The sequence below is a fragment of the Tursiops truncatus genome, chromosome 12 (genome assembly GCF_011762595.2).
Source record: "Tursiops truncatus isolate mTurTru1 chromosome 12, mTurTru1.mat.Y, whole genome shotgun sequence".
In the NCBI taxonomy this organism is placed as follows: Eukaryota; Metazoa; Chordata; class Mammalia; order Artiodactyla; family Delphinidae; genus Tursiops; species Tursiops truncatus.
In genome coordinates this window covers 74261948-74287055 of record NC_047045.1, presented here as the reverse complement: position 1 = coordinate 74287055, position 25108 = coordinate 74261948, and the positions used below count along the sequence as shown (strand labels likewise).

General features: G+C 38.2%; 1 protein-coding gene across 5 annotated transcripts in view; it reads right to left on the bottom strand.

The window, feature by feature from the left end:
* PLEKHG1 (pleckstrin homology and RhoGEF domain containing G1) overlaps window positions 1-25108 on the bottom strand; it is a 223045-nt gene that overhangs the window by 157179 nt on the left and 40758 nt on the right. For 2 of the 5 annotated variants that reach the window (XM_019951566.3, XM_073789730.1), the window contains exon 2: window positions 7576-7634. The gene's annotated coding sequence lies outside the window, so the exon portion shown is untranslated. Of the gene's footprint in view, window positions 1-856; window positions 893-7575; window positions 7635-16174; window positions 16195-20064; window positions 20134-25108 lie in introns of those variants that run through there. The other 3 variants (XM_073789725.1, XM_073789724.1, XM_073789726.1) reach the window with 3 other exon arrangements.

Sequence of the window (25108 nt, the reverse complement as noted above, 5' to 3'; positions counted from 1 at the left end):
GACTTCGGGCAATGACTTAAATTTCTGAGAATTTCAGTCTCCTACCCTTGAAGCCCAATTCATGATGATAACTGCACAAAGCTACAAGGATGAAATAAGAAAAAGCGTATAATGTGTAGCATGTGGCAAACATTCAGATATTCACCTTTCCCTTCTCTGAAGTCTGTGGAAATGGAAAAGAAGGGCTGACACAGATAGGGAAGTAAATTTAGGGAGATCTAGTGACAAATCAGGTATCGGGGTGGAGGTGGGGGGTGGGGGAGGAAGGGAGAAAGATGTCAAATGTGCACTTGAAATGATAAGCCTGCACAAAAGTATCTTTATTTTCCTCAAATAGGAGTTAAAAGGTAGTTTTAGGAATAAGTGGCCTTAGAGGTAACTGGGAGATCCCCAACTGAAAACACTCAGAAAAGAGTTAGAAATGAGACGGAGAGTTTAGAAACAAAAGAGAGACCAGAAAAAAAAGGATTGGGTGATCATTTGCCTAAGAGCCTGGTTGCTATAATATTCCATTTATGAGGACTTGTGAAATTGCTAAACTCTGTTTATCTTTGAATGACTATGCTTTAGAAATCAAAGGAATATATATGAAGTTACAACATTTTAAGAAATCCAATTCCACATTTTTTAAGACAAAGAATATTAAAAGAAAATACTCCACTTAATACAGGACTTAAGATCAATTGCAACTCCCGTCTTTCAATTTAAAACACAATGATTGCTTTAATACCTGACTTAACTCTAGAAAGCCTTTATCACAAATGTAATCTGCCTCTCTAGAACAGGCTTTCCTTATGGCATAGAAAAGTCATGATGGTGTAAGGCAATAAAACACAGATTTTAAAATTATGCATACCTTGGAAAATGCAGCTGAAACAGCAATAGTTGGGATCTGAAATGAGACAGGAAGCAAGGGGCCAAGACAGAGGCGGAGGGGATGTCAGCTTTATTCAGTCAACATGAATACAGGCCTTGCTTACCTAAAGCTATGGCGGATAATTCTGTTGTACGGACTTCCTAAGCTTGGTGAGTCTGGTCCAGTGCTTCTCCAAGTTTCTCAGATATTACAACTAACTGTCTGTTCCAGACACTAGATTCATTATCTACAGCTGCCAAAAGCAGAGCTGGCACCACTGGACTCATCTGGTTCTTCTGACATTTTAAGGGACGGCCTTTCCATGTCTATTAGATGGTCCCTTTGTAAGCCCTGGGCAGGTCATTCCAAGGTTCATCATCAGCGGCAGATGTTAAAAACATGAGACCTTCAAAAACCCTCTGCGAGCCCATACTTCATGGGGATTGGATATTCTATCTGGTTTCCAAAACACAACAATTATCTTGCACCTAGCTACATAACAACTGAATAACTTATTAACCTCTGTGTATCTAAAGTACAGCTTTGAAATAAAACAAGGAAAAACTGATAGAACTAAAAGAAAAAATTAACAATCCACTCAACACAATTAAGTTCCAAAACAGCTCCCTCAGAAAATGACAGGTCAAATAGAGCAAAAGTTAAGTAAGGATACTGATAATCTGAATAACAGTTAAATGATTTTGATTTAATTGATAACTTTGTACCCAACAGAAAATAAGCATTATTTTCAAGACATGGGGCATTCACAAGTGAATAATTTATATGGGAAGTACATCTCTTTGGATCATATTTCTAGGTCCTTTGGTACTCTAAGTTTCTGTTACCACTTTTTTTTTTTTTTTTATCACATACTGCTTCACAGAAAGGTTACTTGTTAGATGTGTTCTACCTTCTCTGGTGTACTTTACAACCTTTCCAAGGACAGAAGCCTTGTCTTCTTGCCTTTGCATCCCTCACAATACTTACTGCTTTACACAAAGTAGACATTCATTTATAAAATGATCATTCGAAAACAGATCACTTTTCATGATGTATCAATAACAACCTATGCTAAGTAATTTTATGCTACCTCTTTCCAATAAGGAGTCCCTCAGAATCTGTCAAATGTTATTAAGTTGGAGGCAGTTTAATAGAAAAAGGTTTAAGGAAACTTTCTTCCACAGTAGGATTTCAGAACACTGAACGTCACCCTTTGCTGATCCCTGATCCCTTTGCCAGTGGCTTAGCCGAACGCTTCAAGATGCTTCACAAGCTGCATGCATGGAACATACAGGTCAGTCTGAGGGGAGAGCAAAATGGGAGGGAATCCCTCACCATCAAACTCAGGCTGGTTCCATTACTGGTTATCCAGATGGAGCTCTTGGAGTCACTGTATAGAGTTTTATCCTCCAAATGTCCTCTTCGGTTCCTCTACCGAGACACGTCACAATTAGGGCTTCAATGCGTCTATATTTCTTCCCATAACCCATTTCTGTGTTTGTGCTGGTCACTTCCTCTTTCCATATTACATTGGCATTTACCAAGCCATCTTCCACAGAGCAGCACAGTAATAGGTCAAAAAACTAGCAGGTGGGGAAGGGGGCTTTGGGGAGGGAGGAGGAATTCCATTTCAATAAGTCTGAGAACCTTGCCTGTAACACTTCCTTGTTGAAGACATACAGTTCAGGGCAGCATAGTAAAGGCTCTGCAGAAAAAGTAATCATTAACCTTGCTTAAATCCCAAACTTATTTGACCATGAAGCCCCCCTCCCTGTCCTTGTTTTTGACAGAAACCTATTACCATAATTCCACAAAATTGAGAACATACTGTCCTGAGAATCCTCTTATACTCAATGCTAGGAACGGGAACTAGTTCCTTATTCCAAAGGTCATCCCTTCATGAGAAAACAAGTACCTTTTTTTTTTTTTTTTTTTTAAACTTATGCCCTTTTTCTCTCAAAAATGGTTGGGGACTTCCCCCCATACCTTTCCCAGATACAGTGAAGGATCTACAATGAAGAAGTTTTCCTCCTTCACCCCTCCCCCCCACCACAAGGTGTCTAGTCTTTATACCAGCTTAAGGTATGCAAACTTCCAGAAGATATTAAAAAAATTTTTTTTATTTTAATTGTGGTAAAATACATATATTTTTAAGCGTACAGTTCTATAGTGCTAAGTACATTCACACTGTTATGCAACCCATCTCCGGAACTCTTTAAAAGGAGACTTTTTTTTTTTTTTTGTGGTACGTGGGCCTCTCACTGTTGTGGCCTCTCCCGCTGCGGAGCACAGGCTCCCGACGTGCAGGCTCAGTGGCCATGGCTCACGGGCCCAGCCACTCCGTGGCATGTGGGATCCTCCCGGACCGGGACACGAACCCGTGTCCCCTGCATCGGCAGGCGGACTCTCAACCACTGAGCCACCAGGGAAGCCCAAAAGCAGAGGTGCCCATACTCAGAAAGCCAAATCTGTACGTCTTTCTGAACGTGTAATTTTGTGCTATATTTTTGTAACCACTACATTTAGTTATTATAACACTTTTAATTTTCGATTATCCTTTAAAAATTATTTTCATGACAGCTCCATGTTAAGAGATAATCAAGGGATTTTGCAATGGAAGAAAACTGATGGAAAGCATCTCAATGACTTTTTAAAGATCCCACTGCATTAAGTCCCTGTCCTCTAGCTTAGTGCCAAGAATTGCACCAGATGGGTATATTATTAGCAATGTCTAGTGCAATATAATTAGTTATTTATTCACAATGTCAATCATTTATGCTGTAGCCACCGATAACTCTTCTATTAGCTGCCTTCCAATAAATCTATCAGCCTTAAGTAAAACACTTCCTGGAACACAGTGGCAAGGTCACTTACAGGATATGTAAAGGGCTGGGCAGTGTTGATTCCTCACTGAGCATCCTTCATTGCATTGTTTGTAAGTCTTAAGGGTAACAAGCCACAGTATTGCAACCCCACAAAGCCTTCAGCTTCAAGACTTTTGAGGTACCACAGAGCATGTGGGCCTCCTGCAATTGCTCATGAAAGGGCCGTGAGAGTCCTCAGCTAGGGATGGAAGATGCCAGAGCGATGTTTATTCCCTCCAGAGAAGAGCATGACCACATGGTAGGGGTCAGAAAATGCTAGCAAGAACTGTAAAGGATGCCCCGAGCACCCCGGTGCCTGGTGTGTACCTTGGAACATTTAAGTGGCATCTCTCAGATACTCGGGCAGCTCTAGGCTGTGTGCTCCTAAACTCCACCCCTGATGCACTTTCCTCAAAGAACTGGGGCAGGTGAATCCCTGGACAAAAAGACACCAAGAATAAAATGTATGGGAATGTTTATTCAGGAAAAAAATATGTTTATATGAGTATGGGTACACACATACCTTTTTGGTGGTATTTCAAAGATGCAGTCTTTTTAAAAAATTATTTTATTAATGTATAGTTGATTTACAATGCTGTGTGAATTTCTGCTGTACAGCAAAGTGATTCAGTTATTCATATGCATAAACATCCTTTTTCATATTCTTTTCCATTAGGGTTTACCTCAGGATATTGAACATAGTTCCCTGTGCTATACAGCAGGACCTTGCTGTTTATCCATTCTATATGTAATAGTTTGCATCAAAGATATAGTCTTGAAGCTGAATAACACAAACACACACACGCACGCACACACACACACACACACATCATACCAAGAGAAAATAATGCATTCTAATTCCTTTGGGGTCAAAAACTGTGAAAAATAGGCCTATACTCCTCTGATTTTTCAAAAATTAGCTGGAGAGAGCGGCGCTTCTCCCTAGAATTCTCTTGTTTTCCTAGCTTAATTTGATCAACTGGTACCCAATGGCATCTATTGGTCTACTACCCTGGAGAGAACAGTTCTTATCTATAGCTTGTGGGTAACAAACTGGTAGATTATTATTTTATACTGATGTACCATATACATTTTTGTGTACATGCCCAGATATTTGCTAGTCTGAGAACTAGAAGTTTTGCGGTTCACTTATATACCCCAAACAATTTCAGAACACTCCAGAAGTATAACATGATTTGGGGGGGGGTTATCAATTTAATTATATGTATTTACATTTAAAATAAACAGTTGTTTTAGAAATACAGGGGTACTTTTTCCTTTTGGAGGGCTAGGAAGAGGGAGCGTGGGGTGGCCTGGACCAGCCTGAGAACAGCATGGGGTGAGGGGAGTCTAGGGGGGCACCAAGGTGGAGAAGGCCATCAGAATACCTTTTCTGTTGTTGTTTTAAGAAGTTCTAGAAGGGAATTCCCTGGCAGTCCAGTGGTTAGGACTCCAAGCTTCCACTGCAGGGGGCATGGGTTTGATCCCTGGTCGGGGCACTAAGATCCAATAAGCCTCACGGCACGGTGAAAAAAAAAAAAGTTCTAGAAAAGTAAAAAAGCTCCTTCTAACCCAGCTATTTTTGTGAAAGGGTAAACTGATCTCGAGATGGAGGCTGACCACTGAAGGGTCACCCACCCCTCCAGGCACTGGAGATGCGGCCCTTCCAGTATCCGATCTCCACCGTTGTTACCTCAAACCAGAGGCCTGGAGCCTTAGTTCTCGGGAGGGGGAAACATGACTTTTCCAAAGAAGGAAATTAGCTCATTCATTCTTTCAGCAAACATTTGAGCTTCCCTTATGTCTGGCTTTTTCTAGGGTATATAGCAACAAGCAAAACATGCAAAGACCTGGCTCTGAGGGAGTTTATATTTGAGTGGGTACCAGTTTTGAAAAAGAAGTTCATCAGACATTCAACACACTTACTTTAAATGAACAAGTGACTTTTATAAGCTATTCTTATCTGGTCACTGCAGGTGAAGACTGACAAAGCTATTTTCTCCAACACTAGATCATGGCTTCAGAAACAAACAAAACCGGATCGGTCACGGTAATTGAAAATGTCATGTACTCAGTAACACAGATCAGCAACCACGGAAGATCTAAGAGCTAAAGTCCACATGCCCACAGCAGCAAGGAGCAGGGGTCGCCACTGTTCTCATGGAACACACACTTCTCAGGCAAAAATGCTTGTCCAAAATGGGACCAAAGAATCCTGAGCTAGTCCCGCTTCCCCTTCCCTTATTTTGCGTATCATATTACAAAGCAAACAGAATATCAGTGGGTCTCTCAGGAGAGAAAATATTTCTTTTATTCTAAGAAAACATCATGAATAACCACAGCTATCTAACCTAACAAGATGTCATTTCTTTCTTTGGAGACGAACCATGTATCTCTCTGGTGAGCAGACAAGTCTATATACGCATTTCCAGAGAAGGTAATCATTTCTGAAAAAGAAATGATTATTCCACTTCAAAAACAGAAAAAAAAAAAGCGTTCAAATGACTGAATCTGTCACATATATAGAGTGTGCCTGACTGCGATCCAGGTAGGGGCACATGACGATTTTCTTGGGCTCTGAGGCCCCTTCCTCCATAAAAAAGAATATTAAAAATTATATTTTATGACTGCCTTGGTATAAAGAAAAATATAATCCAGGCTGGGTTCATTATTATATATTCACTCTTTTTCTATTTATTTTTGGGGAAAGAATTAAAATTAAAACATTTTCATGGGCCACTAGAAGCATCATGGCCCCAGGCACTGTGTGTAATGGGTAAGTCAGCTCTGGACCTCAGACTCTTGATTTTTAAGCTCCTCAGCATGCTAGTCATACATTAGACAAAAGAACTTCTAGGACTTTCTTGCCAGTAATGAAGATCTGCGGTAAGAAAACCACTATTTTACCAGTTAACAAAATACCGATGGACTCTGAACTCCAACACAAGCAAAGACATCTTTACTCCATTAAAATACCATTTGTCTTTGTAATAACTCTGAGTACCTCAACAAGAATAATGCAGTGTATCAAATATTCATAATTCCAACAAAGCATGATTATTGTGCTAGTTAAAGGCAGACTCTAACCCCTTGTTGCACTTATGCTTTAATGTTATTTTTATTTTACTGTTTGGTTAAAAAAAAAAGACCTGGTGTAGAATTGAAAGTATAAATGAGTAAAAGGATAATGCTGTGCTTACCAGGACTGAGTTTCTTCACATAATCCTTCCATTCTAGTAAGCATTTGATACGGAATTGAGTAATAATGTCAGTTTAACATTTCAAGTCTTGCCAAATAGCTTATGATGTGGTCAGAGTATGATAAATTAAAGGACTTAGGAAAGGAGAAACAGAATAAAATAACTGCCTAGACCTTAAAAAAGTGTGTATCTCCCTCCTTCCCTTCCCTCTTATTGTTCACTGTGGTTTTTCAAGTACTACCACCGCAAAATTGCATTGAGATTTTAAATCTTAAAGAAAAAAGAGGAACTTAAAAAGAACAGGAAGAACTTTTCTCACCAATGAAAAGCATTTAAAATATTAACCAAGAGACTGACTCATTAGCAGTAGCGCGCCAACAGGAAGGTATGATTCCAACTTGGGTCACACTATGGTTTACGCTTCCTGACTCCATTTTTATTCCTCATGTATGTACTTTGAAATATGAATTTTCTTTTGTATTTCACCCTCTGGTTATAATATTTGTTATTCTGTCTTACAAAATAGTTAAAAAACAATATAAATTTGGCTCTTAGAGGGTACTTACACAAAAATACCTAACAAACCTAAATTACAAATTTATTAATCTTTTAGCATGTTTCATACTCAAGTGGTAAAAAAATGAAAACAGCTCACTTTTATGGTTGAAGCCTTTCCAGTGTCTTCACCCACCAACTGCTAACATCCGTCTCCACCTGTAGCAGAAACACAAAATATAAATTGCTTTTTACTTTTCCAGAATGATTTCAGTGGAACATGGATGAGAAATCTGGGCCAATTTTAAGGGGCAAAAGGAAGACTGGATGCAAAAAGACCATAATTTTCCTAGGAAAAAGTCACCTATGCTACTGGTCTATAATAGACCTATAGCAATAATCATAACAATTTAACTTAAAAAACAACTTACAGGGTGTGGTGTTAGAAAGTTACTGTCCAATCTTGATTTTCCCTTTCCCTTGAAATACTCAGAAAATCTAAAAAAGACTTGAACTTTCAATAGCGCTAAAAATTAAGTTCAATGACTTGCCAGGAGCCAAGAAGAATTTCCTTTACCAGGAAGAGAGATGAAACTCCAAGGAGCAGAAGGAGAATGGATGATTTCACTCAGTCTCAACCCTCGTATCCTTATCTCTGAAACGCAAGTCTTCCACAGGATGTGACCGCCTTCTAAGGCCATGGCCACTCTATCCCTGAGCTCCTCTCTATGGCTGTAGCCAATAAGTCCTCTCAGTTTCCATCTTTGCAAAGCACTTGGGGTGGGAAGGTAGAAGTTAATGGGAGTAATGCTTAGATGTGGTAAAATCTGGGGTTGCTTTTTTTCTGGTCACTATTTTTGAAAAGAAAGAACCACAGACATTATATAATGGAAAAACAAATGTGCCTAGATATGTATCAGATAGGTATCTTCATGAACAAAAGTTACTTGAAAATATTTCCACTTGACTGAGGGATGAATCCAAATAAAAAGAGTGAAAAAGTAGTCATGTAGTAGCACGGCTGGTAAGCATTAGAAGCAGTAAATAGGGAATAAAGTATGCTAATTATTCTAAAACCAGTCCAAATAGTGTGCAAACTTCCAAATTTTTGGAAAAAATGTCTAATAAAAACATTACTATAGTAGTTAAGTTCATCTAAGTCTGAAATCCTGGATCATGTTATGAAAAACGGGGAAATGAGTGGGGATAGACGGTAAAAGCAAGTTAATTTCATTTTGGGTGGGGAGTAAGAAATGCAGTTTTACTTGTGACGCTAGTAGCTGTTTTGTTTTTTTTTTAAACTGGAGAGAACAAAGCAATAAACTGCATATTTAAACTTAAGCTCAAAAACAGCAGTAAGGGTAATATAGGAAAGGCAGAAAAAAATAAAAGCAGGAATTTTTGATTTCGATATTTTAAAAAAAGTCACTGGTTCATTATAGAATGAAATGTCTCATAGACAGATTTCAGGCAAATCTAGTCTTAAAATCCAACATGAAACTCGAATTACTAGAAGAACATATCACAGATATGGAAGAGATGATAAACTTGAGAATGCCATATAAAAAGATCCTTGTGAATAAATCTGAACATCTCAATGGAAACAGTTTTCTAAGGTGGTATTTAATTATTAAAACTGAACCAGAAATATAAAAGCCGAAAGGCTAAGAAATATGGTTCACTTCAAGGATTAGACAATTCCCAAACTGTACAAAAAGCTTTCAGGATATAAAACAAACGCGACTCTTCAGTTTGTTTGGTGAAGCTTATCAGATACCTAACCTGATAAGACACAGAGAAGGAAAAAAGTAAGAGGTTTATTTCACTTAGATAAACAAGATGGAAGAACATCAAATAAAGTGCTCAGAACTCTTGATTTCTAGTAAATTAAAATAATGATACAACAATATAAACTGGGCTTATTCTATAAATATTATATAAATAAATCTCTTACGCTGTATCAATAGGTCAGATCAACACGTATTCATATTTCCAAAGATGACAAAATAGCATGTGATAAACTCAGCACTTATACCTGATAACCTCTCAGTAATCTAGAAATAGAAAGATCACCTACTGTGATTTTTAAAAAGATCTAAAACCAACAGACAACATTTTTGCTAAAAAGTCAGGAATAAAATAAAAAGATGTTCACAAAGTATTAGTGAAAGGAAATGAACAGACCAAATACCACCATCAGCAGGTGCAAGGCTGAATACCTAAAACTCAAGAGAAATATCTAAAAATAACCCTGTTGGAAATAGTAAGGGTGGTATCAGATGATTTGAAATACGTAAAAAGCAACGCTTTTTGTCCAGTGGTAGCAAAGGCCAGTCACAAACAAATGAAAAAAAAAGACAGTCTGAAAACAGGTCATATTCAGAAAAATTATGCTCAAAGAACCTATGTAGAAAATGTTTAAGGAAATCTTTAGGACAATGGTTTCCTCATGAGAAATGCTGAGAAGTATAAATGTACTTTTTTAGAAAAGGGAAAAAAAAAAAGCATCATCTAGCCAGGAAACTCAATATGAGGTAAACTAATGAATTTATATTTTTGGTCTGTAGAAGGTGAAGTACCATTATAGGAATATGAGAACAGTAAGAGGCTTTTATAATCAGAGAGGCTTATTTATAGGTGAATACTTGAGGATCTCAGAGGCTGTTCTATAAATTCACGATAGAATTTTTAGAAAAAAACACATTAAGAATATTTGATTATCCGGCCTTAAGTGCAAAATGCACTGATAGATTATACTCACAGCATTAAATACAAATAGAATTTGATATAAAAATACCCCCAAACACTTCACTACACTCTTGAAGGTTGGGGAAATGTTATAAACAGCCATTAATGTTATACTTCTGGAAAGAAAATGTTAATTACACTTCACTGACCCATGATAAAACAGGTCACATTTTATTGCTTTTGGCCAAAGAACAATGTGAAACTTACAGTCAGGAGTACATGCAAGGTGGTGTTTAAAATAAGTTCTATAGGCACACCACAACTAATGTGAGTTTGAGAATAAAAATAAATAAAATGTCAGGGTTGGTTTTATAAAAAGGAGACACAAGTCCAATATGTCGCCATGTCTTTTTAGCTACAGTGTCTAAAATAAGCTTATCTCTCATTTCAGACAACAGAGGGAGGAGAGAAACTAAAAGCCAAGTGTTTCTGACAATAACTATGGGATCAATGTCACAAAAGGGATCACATTTACTCTTTATATCAGGACAAAATTAAAGGCCTGTTAGCTTTGGAGGATGATGATACTGAGTGACTAGGTAAAAACAGGTTTAATGGGCTGAGTCTGGCAGGGTTTAAACAAGGAACAATTTAAAGTCATGTTCGATAAAAACACTTCTACTTATGATAATGACTGTGCAAATACCCAAGGCGTAGACACTTTCCCTAAAAATGTCAACTATTTGAAACACAGGAGCCCCAAAAGCTTGCCCATAAGCATGAAATCTGTTATCTTTATTTCTTGAGTAAAACACATAAAACTTCATAGAAGAAACAAGTGAGGGTGAAAACTCACATACGGGGCTACCAGAAATCACAGAATTTTAGACCAGTGTAGACGATAGTGTACTCAATAGCAATGAGACCAAAAAAGGGCAACTTTCCCAATGTTCACGCCCTAAGTATCTAGAAAGTATTCCTTAAATAAGTAACACAGATGGTCAAGTAGACAAAAACAAAGCGAGTATTTTTGAGGGGATACACAGTTTGATCATGTAACTCCAAAAGGAATCTCTGTATTCACACCGGAGTCCAGCGCCTGCCCCACACCTGCCATTCTGGGGGGCCGCGCCACGTCTATCCATTCTGATTTAAGAATGCCAGGTAACTCTGGACTCTAGGTCCACTTCGACATAAAAACCACTTTCTCTCTTCCACTTGCCCTTCTTTGAGCTGCCTCATTTCCTTCATAGACCATAAGCAAGCAACAGTAGCTAGTGAAATACAAACCTTCTTAATTTGGCTGCTGAAAGGGGGCGGAATACTATCCTCTATAATTTTGGAAGCCCAACATCCATCTACCCTCCTTCTGACAACCATACCAGCGTTTCCCTCTCCTTTGTCCTACTATCAGCCCAGGTGCTCTGAATGAAATCAATTAGGCTAAACAATTCATCATATTTCATCTCCCTGATTACTCTGATTGGTGCATGGATAGGCGCGTGACCCAAGCCACACCAATCGGGATCAATGAGACCTAACTGGGGTATTTTATTAAAATTACTAAGGAAGCAGAACTTTTCCTGCTTCTATGAGACACGAACAAGACAGGATTTAGAGGCCAGAGTTGCTGTAGCCACTCTGCAAACACGTGGGGCATGAAAATGAGCCTACATGGAGGAATCTCATTCTGATCAGTTCTGTGTGTTTTTGAACTATAAAACAGATCTATACATGCTCCAAGGTGACTTACTTTCTTCTACTCTATATAACGTTTGTGAGGGACTTCCCTGGTGACGCAGTGGTTAAGACTCTGTGCTCCCAATGCAGGGCACCCGGGTTCCATCCCTGGTCAGGGAACTAGATCCCACACGCATGCCGCAACTAAGAGTTTGCATGCCACAACTTAGGATCCCGCCTGCTGCAACTAAGACCTGTTGCAACCAAATAAATATTACGTTAGTGAGATTCCTCCATGTCATTTTGCAGTGTAATTATTTGTGCAGATGGAGAGTATTTCTTTGAATTTCACTGGATACTTCGTGGTATATTTATACGCTCTACTGTTAGACCTTTAGATTGTTTCCATGTTTCTTTCCTATACAAGCAACGCTGTACATGACTCCTGTATTCATACTTCTACATTGTATTTACTTGAACTGGAACTGCTGGGTTGTTCATCATACCCATGTTGAACTTTCCTGGGTAATGCCAATTTTTTTTCAAGAGTAATTGTACCAATTTACACTCCACCCAGAGCACACGCATACCTCATTTTACTGTGCTTTACTTTATTGCACCTTGAACATATTGCATTTTTATTTATTTACTTATTTTTACAAATTGAAAGTTTGTGGTAACCCTGGGTTGTCAGATGATGGTTAGCATTTTTTAGCAATAAAATATTTTTAAATTAAGGTATATAGTTTTTTTAGGCAAAATGCTATTAAGCATTCAATAGACTACAGTATATAGTATAAACATAACTTTTATATGCACTGGGAAACCAAACAATTTGTGTGACTCAATTTATTGTGACATTAACATTATTGCAATGGTCTGAAACGGAACCTGCAATATCTCTGATGTATGCCTATATATGAGAGTTCTTTTCACTCCACATATTATGGCCAACACCTAATACCATAAACTTTTTTTTTTTTCTTTGCAGTACGCAGGCCTCTCACTGTTGTGGCCTCTCCCGTTGCGGAGCACAGGCTCCGGACGCGCAGGCTCAGCGGCCATGGCTCACGGGCCCAGCCGCTCCGCGGCATGTGGGATCTTCCCGGACCGGGGCACGAACCCGTGTCCCCTGCATTGGCAGGCGGACTCCCAACCACTGCGCCACCAGGGAAGCCCCCATAAATTTTTAATTATAGGTATTCTGGTGGGTGAGAAACGGTATTACTGTGGTTTAAATTTGCATTTACCTAATTACTAATGGGGTTGAGCATAACTTCATTTGTGTGTTGGCTATTCACATTTCCTTCCCTGTGAAAAACTTGCGCATACACTTTGCCCATTTTTCTATTGAATTATTTTTTTCTTATGAATTTGTTGGAGTTATTTATATATTACCCAAAATGTAAATCCATCTGTCTGTTATGGGTTATGGTTTATCTTCAGTCTCTTGACAAAGAGAAGTTCTTAAATATGATGCAGTGCAGTTATGTATGTCTCTTTATGGTATAATGATTTTCTGTCTTGTGTAATAAATTCTTTCCCTACCCCAAGGACATGAAGATATTCTTCTATGTTTCTTTTAAAAGTTTTATAATTGTGTATTTTGTGTTTAAGTCCTTGATCCATTTGAAATTAATTACTATGTATGCTGCAAGGCAGGTGCCATTTTCATTTTTTCCATAAGGATAAGCTATTACCCCAGTATCGTTTATTTATTCTTTCCACTGATTTGCGTTTCAGTTGTGTCACATAACAGGTTTTCTATATAAATGTGGGCCTGTTTCAGAAATACTGTTTTACTGGTCTAATCACTTATCCCTATTGCCAAAATTACAGTGTCTAAATTGTTTTGGCTTTATAACAATATAAATGTCTCTAAATCCTTCTACCTGTTTCTTCTTAAGGATTCTTTTGGCTATTTCTGGATCTTTGATCTTTTGGCTATTTCTGGATCTTAGGAGAATCAACCTAAGTTCCAAAAACATGTTGAATTTTGACTGGGATTGTACTGGATCCACGTTTGGGAGAACTGCCATCTTTATAATAATGAGATCATCTATGAATATCTTATGCCCCTCCCATTATTTAGATCTTTTAGAAGTATTTTTCAATAAAGTTAAAGTTATTCCAGTGTCTACATAAAGATCTTTCATCAAATATGTTTCTAGGAACTTAATTTTTGTTATTATTGGAGAATATATCTTTTAAAAATATATACTGCTTTTTCTAGAAAGGCTATTAACTTGAAAAAATGTATTTGGAAATATACAGAAAAGTTGCAAAAGTAAGAACTGTAGTTCTTAGCTTTTGCTTGTCAAAATCTTATTAGTCGTTTCAGAGAACCAAGTTTTGATTCTGGGATGCCATACGTACTTATAATTGTTCAGACATAAGCAAAAAAAACGCCATCGGCTACAGAATTCACAATAGAAACAAGCTGACCAAAGTGGGAGTGGAGGGGGGAAATTTAAATGATCAAATATTTTAGAATAAGAGTGTTAAACAATCACAAAAATTTTTCATTCAAGCAGGCAATGATTTATATGCCTCAGACTCAATTTTTATTTTTTCATTCAACAAGTATTTAGGATCTATTATGCACAGATACACATTTCTATTCCCATAGAGACCTCCGGAGACGGACACTTTACAGCTTTACTTGCAAACTCAATTCAACTTCTATTTCTAATTTGATATCTCTAATTGGCCTTTGTTTGATCTCTCTAATTGGCATGTTTCTAAAGAGATCCAGTGGGTCTCAACCACTTAAAAAAACCCCAAATCCTAGAATTTGGAAGTGGAGACTATTGAGAAGAGGTGCACATCTTTCAATAACTAATAGTTATTGGTTTCCTAACCAGTAAATGTACTCGTTTTACCCACAATTTGATTAAATTATATAGTAAATGCCTGACGTGTGTCAGGCACTATGCCAGGAGTTTATAAAGTGGGTAAAGCAAGGTCTCTGAGGAATATATCTCATATTACAAAATGGGTGTGTTCTTGGGAAAAATACATAAAGCAATTCTTAATAAGTTGAATTGTTTTCTGTGGCATTTTAATAGATACATTAGAAAAAAACTGTTCAAGTGAAGGTTCTACCCACTCAATTCTGATGTAATACATCAGGTTTGCATGACTTGTCAGGCACTACATTCTGCAAAGAAAGAAGACTGATGAAATGACAAGTTCAGTCTTTAGTTTGTATCATTTCTTGGGTTCCGCAGGATCACACACCAGCTGTGTGTATGTAGAACTGATTAAAGTTCTTTATATTTTATTAAGAAACGTTAGGCTGATACTGCATGCTTCCCAAATCTGGGCTATATTAAATGGTAAGTGGGTTGTGAATCTTTTAGAAAGGAAACCAAAAGCAGATAGACAACACAAACTCTGCACACCAGATTTTGATGACCCATAGCTTAGATTTTGTCATTTGCTGTTTATATTTTTAAAAAGGCTAACAGCTGGCATAATGACTTGACAAAGCATCCTTAATTCTAATACTGAATCTGAGTTAGGAGTTAGAGTAGATGGCCCTTCCTCATATTCCCCTGTGTGTCCCTCTCTTTTTCATTCTTAGAGCAAAGCGGACCTCTTTATTAAAAAAGCTGGCCAAACAGAACTGGGGATTCCAACACGATTTTCCTTTTATTTTTCAATGTTGGAGGGGAAAATGGGCAAGAATGTGAAGTAGTGAATGTTTCTTGAATGAATGACCTTCATTCAAGTGCTGTTAAAGGCACTAGAATTACAAAGAAAAATACCGAGCCTCTTAGCAGGCTTTCAAGGGATGTATACCAGTATACAAGATAGCAGGCTTTCAAGGGATGTATACCAGTCAATAGACTGGATGGTAGCTGTATTGCAAATGCTATAATACAGTTATCAACACTTTCCTATCTCACTTTCCTATCACCCAAGAGACCTGTGTTACTCTTAAAATGACCTGAATGCATCCAACATCTGAGCACCAATAACGCACCAGGCATGGGTGCTGAGGACACAGCAGTGACTAGGACAGACCTAGTTCTTACCCCCCACGGAACCTCCAGTCAGTGGAATGGACTGTCACAGAGTTAGCTAGTAACAACACCCAGAGACAGCATGCTACCCAGTGTGATCTTGAAAGCATAAAAAGAATATAACTCTAATATTAAAATTTGGGGCTTAGTAGTTAGTACATCAGTAGAGGACTAGAATGAGTAAGACAAGACTTTCCAAAGATCCTCGAGTCCAGACAGAAATAAGAAGGAAGGGGATTATGAAAGTTCATAAAGTTTTGGCAGATTCTGCACTTAATAAAATGGAGGAAACTATAGAAATGGATGAGCATTTCTAAGCAGAAACATTTTATAAGCAACATTAAAAAAATTTTATTTATTTACTTAATTTATTTTTGCTACGTTGGGTCTTTGTTGCTGCGCATGGGCTTCAGTAGTTGTGGCTCATGGGCTCTAGAGCGCAGGCTCAGTAGTTGCGGTGCACGGGCTTAGCTGCTCCACGGCATGTGGTATCTTCCCGGCTCGACCCCATGTCCGCTGCATTGGCAGGCGGATTCTTAACCACTGCGCCACCAGGGAAGCCCAGCAATGGCTTTTATAGATTAGAGGAATATAGATTAGAGTCCAAGAGCTTCTTTCAACCTAGATCAATAACTTTAAGTGATTCAGAATGTGTTAGCAAGCAACGAAAATGAACAATGTTAGTTTACATAGCAAAATTCCCTAATATGAACAGAATTCAGATGGCTGTGGTTTTTAAAGTTGGACTGACTCAAAAGTAAAACAGATTTTAGTAAGGGGAAACCAAAGATATCACATGTTTTCTTATACTAGTTATTTAATAAACTAATATTTTGGAAGATAGCTTTAGAAATTTAAATTTGTTGTTGCAGTTTATTTAATGGTGAGTACTGTAAAATGCTTCTGTAAAAACACTAGTTTTATTCAAGTAACATATGGAAAAACCTGTTACATCACTTTAAAATGTTATATTTAGAAAGGTAATTTCCTTTCACTGGAGGCCTTTTTTCTTTTCTCAACTTTCCCACATCAGTCAAGAAAAACAGGCTTTGACTTATCAGTTTTTTAAAAAAACAAACTACCAAATATATCACAGAGTTTTTATTTACTGTTCATTTAACACTGAGGATATTTCAATAGGCTTTCAGGTTCAGGGAAACCTGAATATGGGGAGCAGACTTCCAATAAAACATTTTACAGTTCCTACCGAACAGTGATTTATTCAGCTACGCATTCCCCACCATTACAGCAACTAGTACTTCCTGGAAATCTTTGGTTTTGCTAATGTGGACTGCTTTTACTTCTAAAAAGAGGGGAAATGCTAAAATTGAATTATGTAGCCCACGAGGAAACTAGGAGGGTGATAATTGACATACGCAAAGAAACCTTCTCATTTTACATCTGTACTTGAGAAAACTTTTTCTTTTTATTCAACTTGTCATTAGCATACCTAGTGTGTGCTTACACAGTTATTTTTGCTAATTTTAAAAGGCTCCAACTTAATACGAATGTCATTAAAAATATTTTGGAGAGTCTAAACTGAACAGATGATTCTTTCTGTATAATATTTTTGGTTTCTTCATGGAAAACCATTAGGATTTTTTTCAATTTATCTTGCAAATTTAGATTATATTAAGTAGGTTTTATTTATTTGAGAATAAATTTTATTTAGAATAAATATATGTGGTTTTTAGTTTCTAACTCCATGAGCAGATGAATATTTCTTCAGATTCAGTTTATTTGCATTGTTAGCTCAGCTATTTGGGTGTGTACAATAGCCTCTAACGGTAAGGACGTTTGGTCATGTGATATTAAAATTAAACCCAGAGCAAAGGCCAGTCCTCTGGTAGTGCACAGATATGCTACAGAGAACACACTACCACAAATTTGACTATGAAACTGAAATACAGCGCCTATGAAAAAACTGAAATATATTGCCTACTACCAGAAAATTGGTTAGAACTGCATTTTCCAATCTAAATGATCAGCAAGTACAGATATTTGTTTAGCATTTGTTTCCCCCGTTAGACTATATGAGACCCCATTTCTTTGGTACATGACAGCGTACCCAACACCTAGCACATGGTGGTTGCTCACGAATAGTTATGAAATGAATAACTGAGTGAAATGTCCTCACTGGATAGGTATGCTAAGCTGTTTTTTTAAAATAAATTTATTTATTTATTTTTGGCTGCGCTGGGTGCTCGTTGCTGCACGCAGGCTTTCTCTAGTTGCGGCGAGCTGGGGCTTCTCTTTGTTGCAAAGCATGGGCTTCTCATTGTGGTGGCTTCTCTTGTTGTGGAGCACGGGCTCTAGGTGCACGGGCATCAGTAGTTGTGGCATGCGGGCTTCAGTAGTTGTGGCTCACGGGCTCTAGGCTCAGTAGTTTTGCTACGTGGGCTTAGCTGCTCTGTGGCATGTGGGATCTTCCCAGACCAGGGCTCGAACTCGTGTCCCCTGCATTGGCAGGCAGATTCTTAACCACTGCGCCACCAGGGAAGCCCCTAAGCAGGGTTTTAAATGAAAAAGTCCGGCTGATATATAAATGATGACAGGATACATCTTTTAGAGAAAAAATGGTTGAAAATACTAGAACAGGGAAAATAATCAAAAATATCCCTGAAAAGACAGGAGGAACTGGGACCCAGGATCCAGGACACAGTGTTAAATAAGGTCAGGACCCTTTTGCTGTTAAAACAAAGGGCAGGCAGTTGGGAGTTAGTAGATTTGTTGGCAGGCAGTAGCCCAGTGTGTTCTCAGATGATTTCCATTTTTCTCTGAGAAGTAAGAGACAAGACCATCTTCTGAATGTGATGAGCAAGAATGAGCATTTGGGAAGAGTGAGGAAGATTAGAAATGAGTCATTTGGAAGAGTCAGGGCATGAGCTGACTATAAAATAATCGTCAGTCGGTCAATATCCCACTGTGTCATCAACCTCCAGGTGACAGATCCTTAGGTGGGACATGGGCTTGGGCAAGTGCCTAGCAGAGAGCAGGCAGGACAGGTGGGAAGCATCACAAAAATAGTTTTGGCTTTGGAATCAGGAGACTTGGGTCTAAGCCCAAGCTCTGCTCGTAATGAGTTGCCTGACTTGGAGGAATCATTTCATTTCTTTAGAACTTAGGCTTTACCATTTGTAAAATGAAAGGACTGCTTAAGAACCTCCACTATCCCTTCTAGCTCTCAAAGAGCTAAATCTTTACAAAATAACCAGTAAATGAGTCTAACGGCAGCACAATAAATACAGCATAAAAAGTTAGAGTTGGACAGTACCCATTTTTACTGCCTTGGCCCACGGCCTCGTTACTTTCTGACATGGGTTACATCATGACCTCCCCACTGGGCTGCCTCCGATCCTACCTTCATCCTGTCATGTGTATGACAGATGCGATCACGTGGCTTCTTTGTTTCCATCCTTCAGAAGTTCCCCCCATTGCTGACTGATGAACCCAGGATCCTGAACCCCACCCAGGAAGCCCTTCATTACTGGTTCCTGCCTCACTTCACTGCTTCACCGAAACACTAACTGCAAAATTGTTTTTCAAAAAAAGAGAAAGGGAGGATTTTCTCTATTAAAGCACACATAAAAAAAGGGTTATTCGAATCCCCTAAACATACCGATTTTCTACTTTAGGAACACATGCACTGCCATTTGCTATTTTATGACAGAGAGTCCAATTAAAAAACATCATATTCAGAGATTTGGGCCAAGCAGCTTTCAGTAGCAATAGTGAGAATTCTGTGGCTGAGTTAAAATACACTAAGGTGAATTCCTCTCACTTTTCAAGGTGAATATAAATTAAAGCCCTCCCCCAGAGAAATGGGCTTTCCAGAGGAAGTGAAGAAAGACTATAACTAACATTAGCCCATTCATTAAAAGAACGGTATTCAACCATGTTTACACAAGTGGTTCTCACTCTTTAAACTTAAGTCTAAATATATTTTAAAAGCTGTATGTAAAGTAGTAATTTACTGAAGCCAAACCACAAGACATTTTAGGAATGCATCCAGGTTATAAAATTCTATTCCCTGCTCCATAAAGAGAATTTTAATAGTTGCTATTTTGGTCATCTATTTGACTAATTGTTACTTGGAAGGATTTTGGAACACAAAATAATTCGAAAAATTAAGTTTCAGTCCAATTAGGTTTCTAGGTGAGAGCTAGACATGTAAGCCCCTAACCGCTGAGTAGCCACTTTTCATACCAGGTAACTGGCAGAGGCAGCCTCCCCTGCTCACTAGACCTCCTCACCTTCAACCTTCCATGTCTGGGAATTTTCTTGTCCTCTCAACACTCTTATTTGCCATCATTTCAGGAATCCTGAAGAGAGAGGGAGGGGCAATGGCAAGAAAGGTTCAATCAAAAGGCTCAATGAATTTCTTTCTTTTTTTTTTTTTTTTTTGGCCATGCCGCGTGGCACGTGGGATCTTAGTTTCCCGACCAGGGATGGAACCCAGGTCCCCTGCACTGGAAGCGTGGAGTCTTAACCACTGAACCGCCAGAGAAGTCCCAAGGCTCACTGAATGTGAAGATAAAGGAGAGACTGCTTCTGGTTGAGGGGGCTCCCAGACTGTCTGTGTAAATGAAGTGCAGGGTGGGCAAGCTTTTAGGGAAGAGTTAGGAGATGGAAGGAAAGACATTCCAGAACAGTGGGGGAGCACGGGAAACTAGAAAGCCTAACTTCTTCCAAGGAACTAAGACGGGTAACTTAGTTGGAGTTGGCGTTTTGGTGGGAAACAGTAACACTTTCTATCTACAAATTAAAGAAGTGTTTGGTGCTGGAAAAGAAAAATTCTAAGCAATCCAAGAAGATCATCTGTCAAGATCATCATTGTCAAGAACAATACTTTCTTAAGGGCTGGAACAATGTTCACATTCACATTTCTTTCATGCAAAAAAGGAACAAGAATGGGAACGTTCTCAGATGATTAAACAAATAAATGCCAAAACAGAAAACTCCATGGACTAAATAATAGAATTTATATGGCTCAAGACTCATCCAGCAGGTGGAAAAATTTAAGCCAAGAAAATCTCCAGAAAGTACAGCAAAAAAACAAAGGAAAATAGGAAAGACATGGAGAGTTGATTCCAGGACGTCCAAAATCCATCCCCTGGAGTTCTAGGTGAAGAGCTGAAGAGGGAGTAAGTATTAGTGGGGAAAAAATATCCTGAGCTAGAGGAGACTTCAGATCGTAAAGGCCAAAAAAAAAAAAAAAAAGATTAATGAAAAAAGATCACTGATGAAACATCAGAACTAAGGATAAAGTAAAAATTCCCCAAAGCTTCAAAGAGGTAGACAGACACATGCATACACAATCAACCAAGTTAGAAGAATCAGTCTAGCACCAGACTTATTGGCTACATTAGATTGTAGGTAACAGAGGGGCAATGCCTTCAAAGTTGAGGAACTATCATTTTGAATCTAGACTGAAATTATCAATCAAGTGTGAAGGCAAAATCAGACATTTCCAAACATGCAGTAACAGAGCTTACCATCTGTGCATATTATATATAAAAAGCTACTCAAAGGGAATAGTCTACCAAATGAAAACAGGAATCTAAGGAAGGGAACAACATGGATGCAGAAGAACAGTGGGAGCTGAATGTAGCCCCAAAGCAGAAGAGTGTCTATAAAGAATCGAAGCTGTTGGAAAATCTCCTTCAAGCAGCAAAATTCAGTGATTCAGTGTGGAATGTCCTTCTCCATGGATCTTATTATATTCCGTGGCTCCACAGTGAATACTATTTGCATATTGGCTTTTGACTTTTAGAAACAATCTATGGACAAAACAAGCATTCACAGCTATGCTCTAACAATAAGTATTACCATGATGCTGTAAAAATGATGGTCTAACACATTGGGAGTTTATAGGTAAGGGCTGACCCTCCTGGGAGCGAGGGGGGCTCCTGGACGTGGGACTTTCAGTGCTAAAACTGGGAAAGTCCTGGGTAAACCAGGACTGGTTTGTCACCTTAGTCATGGGGAGAAGAGATGAAGAAAGGACGCTAATATCCTCATTTTGCCGAGCAGAGGTTCGACAGATGCTTTGGATAAGAAATAAGTTGGTGACAACCAACACTAATATAGCAACTGTTAGCAGTGGCTGTCACTTAAGGAATGAGGTTTCTGTGTTTGATTTCAGCCCCTTCCAAATGATTTAGATTTCTAAAACAATACATCCATTTAGAGTAGAATGAGTCAAGTTTTATTCATGAGGCATCTAACTGCTAACAAAGAGAATGTTTCAAAGCGAGAAAAACCTAGGGCTCCAAACACGGGAAGCTAACTGAAAATGATTAAACAAGGGATTCTTATCTAAACTTTGATTTGAAAGCAAGAGTATAAACAAAACCAAGGACAGGAAGATCTGTTCTCCCGTCTAGGGGCAGTGTCTGTACTCTCGTGAAGAATGGATGGTCACAGGAAAGGACAGGAGGAAGAAGCCCTCAGTGAACCAAAAAAGGGACCAACTGAGCAGAGTTAATCACACAACAGGCCATTAGATGCTATAGCGGCATCACGGCTACTGCTGGGTAAACCAGAGTGGCCCTGTTCCCTCCACATAAAAGCTGCTCAAAAGACACCTGCTTCCTCTCTGAAAGTGTGACATTTATGAGTATTATATGTTACACTAATTTACAAAAAACCCATAAACGACATACTGTGATCCAGCTGTTTTATGCCAAACTGTTATTCACATAACATGTAAAAATTCAAAATATGGCATCTTTTCATGCACACGAACACTTTGAAATTTGTCTAATGACCCTGAAGAGGGATTCGTATCTATAGATAATTTTTTTTGTCTTAAAGAGAACCCAAATCTTAGGTATACTGATCCCCAATTATTTGTACAGGAAGCCGTTAACTTATCTACTAATGATAACACAACCATGGAAGATAATAATTGTTTCATTCCCTTCAACTTAAAAATGTCCTCTGTTAACACCCAAAAGATAAATGATTTTAAATTTTAAGTGGAAAAAGCCCACAGTCCCGCCTTCTGCAGTTCACATGACCAAAATCCATCCTGAGCGTTGTACGACGCAGGGAACTAGGGCCCTTGATACATTTGACAACTTTAATAGGTGCCTGTCAAATCTCCGAACATTTATCAAGTTTCCTTATTTTTAAGATACACTTAACATTTTAAAAACATACCTGAAAGCAGGATATAGTTTACAATTAACATGAACATTTAACACGGCCAGGTTTACTTAGGTTCCTTGTACACCTGTTAAATCAATTGAGTGTCTTAAAATCCAGAGTCTAGAAACCGAGAAAATCCAAAAATATCACATTCGTAACTCACTGGAAATGTGTATGATGATGACTAACATGTTTGAACCCATGAAAGGAATATTGAAAAATGTAGCCCGGGTAAGCGGAGATGTTTGTCCTATAAGTGAAGATAACTGAGATTAGAAACATTAGAAAGGACAATATTAGACCCAAACAGACACATTTCTCAATTCTTTTGAACTACAAATTATATATAGTTGATCCACAAATTCCAAAAGAAAAAACAATAGAAGTGATTCCTCTACAATGTCTATTCATAGCTTTTATATTTTCATTTTAATTACAAGACTCTTAAAACCTTCATTCAGTTATTTCAGGACATTAAAAACATTTCAATGTCATTTATTAAAAGTGAAATTTGCAGCAAGTAAATCTCCACAACTCCCCAAAACAATTTTTTTTCAAAAAGCAGTGAAAGCCGCAATTTGCTTGCACTCCTGGAAACTATATGAAATGTATTGGAGAAAAAATGAAATAATGTAAAACATTGTGTGAAATGCAAAGTAGTCTGTTATAAGCCCCTTATAACAGGGTAGGAACCGTATCCACCTACATTTTCATTTCCTTTGGTTCCCAATGACAGCTCTACTGAATACTCAAATTAAAAGGATTGAGAACTAATTATTTTTCCAGGGGAAGAGTCACTCAACTACTTTAAAACCTGGCTAGTTTTAAGTTTCTGCATCCAAAAAAAATTCTCCTAGCTCTTCTTGAAGGATAACATCCTGTAAATTCCTACCCACTCCTACCCTGAAGACAGTTACAAACCACAGCCTGGTAACTCTTAGGCAAAGATGTTGGTGCTTGTAAAAATCTAAAAGCACAAAATGGAAATGGTGATGTACCTCCCAGCATTCACTGTATTCTCCACAAAATAAAGATTCATTGTTCAATTGTTTCCTTCCTTCGTTACTTTAATGGATTTTCTCCCAGAATTAGGCTTAGGGTCTGGAATTGAAAGTTAAAATTTTCCATATGTCTGAATTTCAACCAGTTGACCCAGTGATGGAGAAATGGATTTATTCTTCAGTTAAAATATTTTAAATGTTTATTTTAATTAATTAATTTATTTATTTTTAAAGCTGTACCCCAAAGCTATGTTTCAGGCCTCTTTGCAGTTTTCAAGTTAGCCTTGAATGTGGTTCAATTATAGAAGTCAAGATAGCAATGGATAACCTATTGAGGGTATACTATCTGGTTTTTGAGCTTCTCATACTTTTCCTCTCTAACTACTGTTTAAAATTTCACCAAATTCATCAAGCTTTCTTAGGCTACCGTAGGCCACACAGTTTATCTACACTGCAAAATCATTTCATATTTATTATCCTCTACCGCTCATGTGGCCACTTGATCACACACTTTGTTTTAAAAGACATGTACGTTAGTTGACCTTTTCTCCTAAACCAAACGAGAAACCAGTCTGAGCGTCGGGCAGTCTTTTCCACGGCTCCTAGCTACTCACGGCACTCAGCACATAAGTGGTACCACACAGGGATGGCCCTAGTTCCTGAATCAGTGAGTGTGTGCAGTAGCCATCAATATGAGTTCAGCACAGTCCTCTATTCTCAGAAGGGAGAAAGAACCAGACCTGATTTTTAATGTTGTGCTGGACATCGAGACTTCTCACAGTGGCATTAACCCCACTGAAATGTGGTATCATCACAAATTCCCAGCTACGTCATGTATGTGTTTCTCTCATTACCACTTGAACTTGCATGTGTATTTTGTTGGAAGTTCAGACTGCTTCTCATTTTATCTTAGAAAAACTTAAAACTAACAATATATGAAGATCATCATTTAAAAAACGAGGAAACTTTTGTACGTATGGCATTTATTATGGACCCATCATAAAAAGTGACAGTCCCGCTTTTCCAACCCCTGAGCCCCTCCTTTTTCTCCTAGTAGAGCAGATCCTCCTGGCTCACCCCCTAACCACTCTCTTAACAATGCCCTTCATTCCCTTCCACCTTTGAACTTTGCAATTCCCAGGAA